The sequence below is a fragment of the Trematomus bernacchii genome, unplaced genomic scaffold (assembly GCF_902827165.1).
Source record: "Trematomus bernacchii unplaced genomic scaffold, fTreBer1.1, whole genome shotgun sequence".
NCBI classification, from domain to species: domain Eukaryota; kingdom Metazoa; phylum Chordata; class Actinopteri; order Perciformes; family Nototheniidae; genus Trematomus; species Trematomus bernacchii.
Genome location: NW_022987821.1, coordinates 6,713,698 through 6,723,826, shown reverse-complemented (window position 1 = coordinate 6,723,826; position 10,129 = coordinate 6,713,698). Strand labels below are relative to the sequence as shown.

At 38.0% G+C, this 10,129-nt stretch overlaps 1 long non-coding RNA gene across 1 annotated transcript; it reads left to right on the top strand.

The window, feature by feature from the left end:
- Positions 1-3,728: 3,728 nt before the first annotated feature.
- On the top strand, positions 3,729-10,072 carry LOC117499071. The gene is made up of 3 exons (XR_004557655.1): positions 3,729-3,994; positions 4,904-4,978; positions 9,400-10,072. It is a non-coding gene; the product is annotated as an uncharacterized LOC117499071 (long non-coding RNA).
- The last annotated feature ends 57 nt before the right edge of the window (positions 10,073-10,129 follow it).

Sequence of the window (10,129 nt, the reverse complement as noted above, 5' to 3'; positions counted from 1 at the left end):
CCTGATCCGACCTATGCAGTGAAGATGTTCATCATGACATACTTAGAGGAGCAGGGCTACACTTGAATCAAAGACAAATGGAAAAGCATCTGCCTAACTATCAAAACCAAATCTTTGTTCAGAAACACATCTGGCGAAACAGTAACTGAGGAGATCAGAGGAGGCTCTTTGGATGAATCAGTGTTTCCAGATCGGAGGAAAGTAGCCGAAAAGCAGCTTCATAATATTAATAATTAACATTTTAAATATGGTTGCGTGCCAGGTTAGAATAAAACTCTTAGGAATAAAAGAGCTGTATGCAATTTAGTGATTTGTAAAGACCTACAATAGTCCTGTGATCGTGGAATAGGAGCACACTTGCCAACAAAATATTTTGATTACTAATAATTGTAATAAAAACTATTAAAATATGACTGGTTGTTCATGCAGAGAAACACTTGGATCACGCCCTCGGACATTAGCTTTTATGATCAGGAAAAAAAAAGATATTTTCATAGAGCGAGAAGCGTTTTGATGTTTCCTGTTAGCATGTTGCTTATAGGGTAAATCATTTGGTAAACTGAGAACATTATCAGTGAGTGATACAGCGATGAAGCCGTGGAAATGGATCCTGACTGGACGAATAAAAACAGGCTTTTTTTGTGATTATTTTTGTCATCCAGAAAAATGAAATGTATATACCAGCTTATGCCAATTCATAATATTTGCACTTTGAATAACTTTCTGTACAGTATGATGTGTGGATCTGCTTAACTTGATGTGGTGGATAGAGAGAAAAACTAGTAGCCATCCAAGTTTAACAACTGGAATTCTTAATCATCCCAAATGGATAATTTGCCTTTTGCACTTTTTGTTTTTCAAAAATGATAATATTGTTATTGTGTGTCTCGTTGCGTCTACTCTAGCCTAAACTGTGACAGCTTAAGTATTGGCCAACTTTTAAAATGCTTTTCTTTCCTCTCTTTCGAACTCTAAAGCCTCTTTCAGCGATGTCAAGGACTCAAAGCTCTGCTGCATGATTTATCCAGAGAACGAGTAAGGGTTAATATTAGAATGAATCTTAACTACATTTCTTTGTTTGTAAATAAAGAAAGAAAAAATCACACGGCAGCCAAACTATTTTTTGTCCGAGGTAATCCTTGTAACGTCGTCTGAAACAGGTGTTATGCATTTATTGTAACTGGAATTTAATGACCAATGATTTCTTGCAAAAATGCCAATAAAGTTCAAATGCCTGCCGGTTAAAATGTTATGTTTAATTGTCTTTTTTTTGCACTTAAACCCTGAGTTTTGTTAAGGCATGTCATCAAGCTTATGGTGTATTATCACCCCTGTCCTTCAATAACCAGATCAATAATCAAACAATCCAACCAGGTACATCACATTCAAGAGAAAGTTAAATAGATAAGATATTATCAAATAAACAATGTTACCAGTAGCAAGCACTGCACTGGGTTTACTATCACTGCTAGTTGTATTCATTAGGTCCACCAGATGGAGGCAAATACTTGTTGTCAGCTTCTACTGTAGTAGTTTACTAGCAACACTACTATATTTGGGTCATGGGAAAGCACCTCGAAACATCAAAAAAAGTCTGGGATGCTATAAACGTCATTGTTTTATTTAATTGATGACGCTTTTAGGGCATGCATGGGTCATCATCCACACAAAACATCCTTCTTTTTCAGCTAAAATAACGCTGTATTTGTTCATTTGTCTTCAAGAAATAAAAGTACTCTATAATCAGAGCTTATGTTCAGCGAAAAGACCCGAAAAGAGGGCAAATTGTAATGAAGCTGCTCCATAAATATGTATGGAGGAAGAGAACAACTAAGGAGGAAGACTGGAGGAAAACCACGGAAACATCTGGAGTTTCCTGTGAGTTAGTCAGAGGCTAAATGTCAACACAAACAAACAGCTGGACTACATATTCTATAAAAGGGTATTTCTGTTGCACACCACAATAGGAGTAATGATCTTCTCAGGAAGTGTAAATCAGACTGAATGAGTGTCCAAGGGTAAAGAAGCTCAAACATGTTGTATGCTTTCAACACCAAACACAGCAGCTGGTAAATATATTACAAATGTCCTACCTCAGAGTTTCAGAAGAGAGAAGATGATCCTTCAGCTGCTCTGGATTCTTCCCCCAGATGTCCTCCATTGAAGCTGCATGTCTACAAGTGTGTGACAAACAAAAGCATCTGTCTTAACATCCAACACAACTGCACTTTAATCAACATTGGAAAGAGGAAAGGTGCGTAATGTTAATGAATACAAAAACAAACCGTGAAGAATCTTCCATCGTTCCCACAGTGTGGCAGACGTCCATTCACTGAAACACAAAATAAATAATATCATTAACATTTTAAGTTGAATTTATTTAGATTAGTTGCAAATTAAACCATGTTGCAAACATTCAAGCTAAGTGTAGTGTGTATGACGTGGAACAATAGGATATTCACACTGAATAATTCACTTTTCATTCATATCTATTTAAAACATTTAAGCTTATATGAAAGTGTGTTTTAAGGAAACACTAAATTACCTAGTTTTGGGATCTGTGGCAAGTTGTATCACATTAAAACACTTGTTTGGTAACAGATATGACTACTGAGTCGTTGCTGAATCATAGAGAAGTCAGACACAGTTTCACAGATGGTAATGACAGAAAATAGGCAACATGTGCTGTAAATTAAAGGTACAACTGCTGCTGAATATGTTACACAAAATAATGCAATAAGCTTAACAAACCATATATGATATCCACCACAGTATAACTTATGAAGTCTTTAAAGTACTTAAAGGACATTTAACTGCAGGTAGCTTGGTTGTGTGTGTGTTACGCTGTCAACTGGTGGAGTTGATTATCTCAGACAATAACAGAGGGAAAAATCTTAAAAACTCGATATAAAAACACAATTCCTCCTTACATAATCACTACTTTTCACCCCTGCATTATTTAGGTTTATTAGACAGCTTTAAACGTTTTTTTATTTCGCCTCAAAGAAATTAGCAACTGTACAGAAAGCACGAGTTAGCAACAAATGCAGAGACTCGTGTTTGTTTGTTTGTTTGTTTGTTTGTTTGTTTGTGTGTTTGTTGAGGCTTTAACTGACCTCATAACTCACAGGAAAGTTCACTTCTTTCTGTCGTTTTCACCATCTCTCTCATGTTTCATCTTGTCGTCCTCCATGCGTCATTATGGAGATTCATAACCGGCGTCTGTGCGAGGTATCCGCTCGAGCTGTTTGTTCGCCGCCGCCTCCCTCCTCGCGACAGTTCGCCGACCCGAGCGAAGTCGCGTGCGTCCTAGCGAAATGGGAATCACAGGATGAGTTTCTTCGAGTTTCTTTTATTATTATTTTAGTTGCTACTTTTTTTAATAACCCTAATTCACTTATCAGTATGTCTTTTTTCGAAACTGTACCTTGTGCATTTAAATCTAGGCTATTCCAAATTGTAATTCACTTGCTAACTTATAATGTAAATAGTTAACATTGTTTAAAGTAACTATGAGTGTTAAAATAAACGAGTAAAAATATACAATATTTGCCTCTTAACTGCAGTGGAGTAGAAGTATAAAGTAACATTAAATGGAACTACTTTTTTACCTAAGTACTTAAGTACAATACTTGAGTAAATGTACTTACTTTTCACTGCCTATCTGTTTTTTAATCGAGGTAAAGGTGCGCGTAATTTGTCGATCTATCCACTTTACGCATGCGTCAGCGTTGCATGAATCTTCCATACATTGACTTTTATCCCTTTTTAATGCACAGTTTTGCTGCAGAACTACTAGATGATAGTTTACTACGTTGTTTACATGTGATGCGTTCAGCAGCTGAGCCTCTCTGCAGGGAAAGAGTCACTCTGCAGGAAACACCCCGGAAGTCTCATCGTGCAGAGAAGCAGCATGGCACCGGTGTGGAATAACTTGTTGACGTGTTCCCTTCTCTACAAACAACCTGCGCATTCTGCTATCCCGTCAACATTGGTAAGTAAATACTGTTAGTAGACAGTGTTGTTGTTTTACGCGTGGGTCAGGTTTACTCACAGTAACGCTAACATTTATCAGAAAGGTCTGAATGTGTCACGTTCCACTTCCGTGTTTACAACCTCACAATGGCGTAGCGTAAACAGTACTGTTGTATGTGAGACACTTCATGTATATTGTATTTATATAGTTTAATGTTGACCTTTTTATGTTTTTCATTTAAAAAGCTTTCTGTGCCAACAGGTTTGTTGTCCTGAATACTAAGATCATTTAAATCTCCTGTGGTGCATCAGTCTCCTGAATGTGTTCAGAAACGGATTTACTTTGAACACTTTGACATCTATGAAGCTTGTTGAAATACACGAGATTCATTATCTACTATTTTCTGACAGGTATTTTGACAAATGTAAAGCTGTTTTATCATCTTCAAATCACTGAAACCAGTGGAGGAGGAGGTTATTTTGGACCCTTTAATTGAAGTATGAGTAGAAGGTGAGCTGATGTAGAATGGCTTGATTTAATTTCATAGTTTAGGAAACCGTGACAAATGTATTATTGTATTTGTCATAAAAAATCACGTTGATGTTTCTTGAGAAAATACATGTTTAATCAGTCAAATGTACTTAAGTACTTAATGCAGAAAGAATACATTTAACCACTCTAAATATTCTATAAATAATTAAAAGGGAAACAATTACCACGTAGAGAAATACAGCAGCCATCAGTCCCTGAGATAACATCAACCCTTCTGTACGCCTTACTTTTTTGACGAAATATTTGTTTCCCGAGGTGAAGAATATTTTAAAAATACACAATAAATACCTGAAAAAGTCAAGAGAAAAACTAGTTTTTTAAATGTCTTAAACCAGAATAATCCTAACGCGTTCCCTCTCTTAATTTCTCCCCAAGATGAGTGCAGAGTTTCTGGAACACATCTGAGGACGGCCGGGTTTCTTCACTTCTTCTCTTCTTCCTCCACTCGTGGTAAAGTATGGCATTTAAAAGTCTTAGTAAGCGCAAACCTTTAAATGTCTTCAGAACGTCTTAGGAAAGTAAAAACTTCATTTATTAGTGTCAGAAAAAGTCATAGTATAGTGTGTCATAATAAAAGTCATAGGAAAGTCATAGTATATAGTATAGCAAAAAATTCATAAGAGTGATTAAAAGTCACAAGCATTTCATTACAATGTTTGCCAAAGAGAAGTTACAAAAACAATGACATTTTTCATAAAAAGTCGTTTAAAAAGTCAGAGCAGAAAATCATTAAACTGCAAAAAGTCATAGAAAAGTTAATTAAATTCACAATAATTAGCAAATAATGTCCTTAAAATGTGAAATGCCTTTAGAAAATCATAAATAGTTTCTAAAAGTCATTAATAATGACGTATAAAATAAATTTCATTTTTTTTTTTTTAAAAAGGTGATTATTACTCGTCATGATAAATATAACTTAAACCATTCCTCATTGTATGACCCAGTGGCTCACCTGGTAGGGCAGGTGCACAGTGAGCCGGGAAGAATCCTAGATGCCAGGGTTCGTATCCCCCCTGCGGCTGCAGTGCTGCTTTTCAGGACCAAAAAAAGCTAAAATTTGGAAAAAAAAGATTTTCTTCAATTTTGTAATCTCGTTCTGCTCGTTCTGCTCGTTCTGCTCGTTCTGCTCGTTCTGCTCGTTCTGCTCGTTCTGCTCGTTCTGCTCGTTCTGCTCGTTCTGCTCGTTCTGCTCGTTCTGCTCGTTCTGCTCGTTCTGCTCGTTCTGCTCGTTCTGCTCGTTCTGCTCGTTCTGCTCGTTCTGCTCTCCTACACTACCTCCCTCTCATCCTATGCTACCTGCCTCTCCTACGTTACGCGACCCTACACTTCCTGCCTCACTTACTCTGAACTACCTGCCTCATCTACTGTGCACTACCTGCTGCAGCTACTCTGCCTAACTCAGCTACTCCGAGTATCGAACCCCGTACATGCTAAGCGACAGACCCGAACTCGACACCAGCGCCTTAATGCCGAGAACAGACCCAATCCGGCCACCATCACATGTACATGAAGACCTGTGCTCCGGGCGCATTTATCTTCTTCATTTTGAGTAAAGCACTTTAAAAATCACTAAAGCTCACGAGGACTCGAACACACAACCTCAGGTCTTCTGACCTGACACTTATCCCTCTGAGCTATCTGTCCTGAGATGATTACGTTTCGAAGAGCTTATGACCGGTTCATTTGGGTTTTTGAACCTTAAAGATTACTGCACCTGAAAAGCCTTGAACCCACAACCTTCAGTCTCACAGTCTGTGTTCTATCCCTCTGAGCCACTTGACCAGTGACTGCTACATTTCATTTGGTAACTTAATTCTCTACTTTGGATGGTTAGACTTAGAAAATGCATGGATCTCATGAGGATCAAACCCAAGACTCCTTCTCACCTGAGCAGCGTTGTACCCCACTGAGCTATTTCATTTGTGAAAGTCTTGGGTTGTTTGGTAGATTATGTCACAATGACAATGTAAAAAAGGAAATAGAACAAGCTATTGTGCAGTGCATCCAATAAAACTATCCTTGTAAGTATGTCATACAATTGTGCCACCAACATTTTAAAATGAAAAACTCTTCTCTAGGCTTTTTTCCCACCATTTTGGATGTTTTACCTGAAAACCAGTGCAAATAAAGAGGATTGAACCCACAACCTCCAGTCTTCAAGTCAGTGTTTCTTCCCAGTGAGCCATTTGACCTGGGCCAATAAACTTTTGTTTGGCAATGTAATTCTGTACTTTGGGTGTTAAACTTCCAAAAATCTATGCACCTCATGGGGATCGAACCGAAAACTTCAGCTCACCTGAGCAGCGTTGTATCACCCTGAGCTATTAGATTGAGACAGTGACCTGTTGTTTGGTAGATTATGTGACAAATAAAAATGTAAAAAAGGAAATAAAATAAATCATAGTGCAGTCCATCTGAAAAAAACTGTCCTTGTATGTCACACAATTGTGCCACCAACATTTTAAAATGAAAAACTCTTCTCCAGGCTTTTTTCACACCATTTTGGATGTTTTACCTGAAAACCAGGTGCAAATAAAGAGGGTTGAATCAAGAACCTCCAGTCTTCAAGGCAGTGTTTTATCCCAGTCAGCCATTTGACCTAGCCCATATGTGTTGCGTTCGGTAATATAATTCCACACTTTGGGTCTTGGACTCCAGAAAATCCCTGCACCTCATGGGGATCGAACCTTAAACCTCAGTTTACCTGAGCAGCGTAGTATCACTCTGAGCTATCAGATCTGAGACAGTCAATGGTCATTGTCCAACTGTCCAAGACTTTGTTTCAAAAAGGAAATGTAAAAAAGCAATTGCATAGTTTGTCATAAAGCTGTGCCTAGAACAGTTACCATGGACACAAGTAAATGTAAAACTCTGCTCTTCTTTCATCTGGATGTTTAATATCACTGCTCCCTCTAAGAATCAAACTCACAACCTCTGGTCTCCTGATCCTTCTCATATCACTCTGAGCTAAACGACCTGAGCACTCTGTCAGTTGTCTGGTAGAGAGTTTCTCTTGGTAGGAGTTGTGAAACAAAGTCAATGTGAAGAAAGTCATAGTATAGTATGTAACAGAATTGCACCACCACCAGATGTTAATGTAAAACTGTTCTCTTTGCTTATATGAATTCATTATCTTGGGTGCTTGACCTTAAAAGTCCCTGCAAATGATAAGCATTGAACCCTCAACGTCCTGTCTTCAAGGCAGTGTTTTATCTCTGTGAGCCATCTGACCTGGGTTGACTCTGTGTCGCTTGGTAATCTAATTCTACACTTTGGGTCTTGGACTTCAAAAAACATTTGTACTGGGTGGGTGTTGTATTTGTAAAAATCACTGCACTTCATGAGGATCGAACCGAAGACTACAGTTCTTCAGAACATCACTCTATGCTATGAGATCTGAGATAGCTCTCTGGTAGAGTTTGTGTCACAACCTCTGCATGTTTGACTAATTTATTATGGGTGTTGGACTTTCAAAACCTAAGTATCGAACACACAACATCAGCTCTACTGAGCTTCCTCATAAGTCCATGAGCTATGAAATCTCATAGAAACAATATAATAACCTTTCAAAGTAATTTTCTTTGTGGTCGACCCAAGTAGGAACCAAACACATAACCTCAGCTCTACAGACCACACATCTTCCACTCTGAGCTATCTGACTGAACACACTTCACAGTTGTTAGGGACACATTTGTACTTCTTCTGTGGGAAATTGGACTTATAAAGTTACTGCACCTAATAAGAATCAAACACACAACCTCAGATCTTCCAACCTAACATCTATCACTCTGAGCTGTATGATCAGATGTGCTTTCTATATTTGTGTTAGAGCTTTTGATTTCTTCTCTCTTGGTGTTGGATCTAACGCTAAATTGATGAACATATTGCACACTGTTGGAGTTGCACTCACAACCTCATGCTTTCTGAGAGCTTCTTTATCACACTGAGCTAATCCATCTGACAGGCAGTGTTACATAAAAATACAGTATTCAATAAGAGCGACTCGTGAAATAAGTCATTCATTTAGGAGCTGAGCCAAAAAAGTCACATTACCTTAATAAGAATTGAACTCATAACCCTAAAGCTTACAACGAGCAAGTATGCATTACAATGTTCTTAGTAGGCTTATCTTAGTACGCTGAAGAGTGACAAATAATGTAATACAAACAATCACCTCTTAAACTTTATTGTACGGTCATTTTATTTCCAAATGCAGGTTTTTAGGGCTTGTTGACACAGCGTATGAATATAGAAATGAGGCATAGAGAATAAAAGAAAGCAGCAGTCTTGTGGCCTATTTTAACACAGTTTTTGAGCAGCATAAAATACAAAGCTTGTAAAACATCCTTGAGGGATCATATTAACATAATAATATTAATTACAATAATAATGGCAAAGTTTCATGTGATCAATGCAAATCAATACAGGCGTGCGTGAAAAAATGCATAGCAGGCAACAAAGTGAAACAACGGTCACACTTAAGAAGTGTGCTGCTGCATATATTTGCAGGAACACATGCCATCTAAATGCAAGGAGCATTTGAGGTGTGGTTAAAAAATAGTTTATGCAACTAATAACCAAATATTTAAAGAGCAGAGACTCAATGCAGACAGCGAAGCTTGCATATAGACAAAAAGCAGAGCCAACATCAGTAGACCCTTCACAATAAAAGCACATCTGGACCACATTTGTTAAAGTTAATATACCAACTGTAACATTAAGTGTGAATCCAAACTAAAATCATGGTTATGCAGGTATGTAGCGGGCCCTAGAAGCTGTCCTTTTTTAGGCTGTAGGTTTTGGTTTGTAGTCCTTGGCTCACGTCTCAAATCTCTTCAATTCAACAAGAATGCCTTTCATGTTTTTACCAGCAAAGGATTTCTCCCAGACGTACACCTCGATGATCCTGATCCCAGACCCCACCGCGGATCCTGTCGTCAGTGAGAACAGAAGAAAAAGGAAATGTAAGTTTAATGAACACTGCAGAAATTGTTTATTAAAAAACAATGGGGACAACTTCTATGTGAAAGCTACATTGGATCCTATTTTGAACATTACTGGTTACAAGGTTACAAGGTTCTTCCACTTACAGCTACTTAAAGTAAAGTTATGTCACGTCTGATGATTGGGACTTCAGTGCAGTGAGAAACCAGGTTATTTTATATTATTTATTACTTGACCATATGTATTGTTGAGGAAATATTTTCCTAGGCCCATAACTTTGACCCAGTTTATCAGTTTGGACTGCCCTCACTGGAGCACTGAACTTAGAAAAGAGTCTTCCAAACATCATCATCACTTGATCATGAGCACCACAATGCCTGCCAAGCATGACGGACCGATCTCCGCCCACAGCAGCCCCCCCCACAGGAAGTGCAGGAAGACGGACACCTGGAAAGAGAATGTACCAAAACAATATTTGCACCGGGGCCAATCACAACCTTGTTACGCCACTGATTGTAGGCTGGCCTATCAAAGTACACTGACTTCAATTGTATATTTAATAGAGATACTCTAGGTATACCTCTTTCACTGTTAATATGTGCACATGTTGTATTCTGTTTATGTTTAAATAAATATACTTTATAAAGTAGTTTTAAG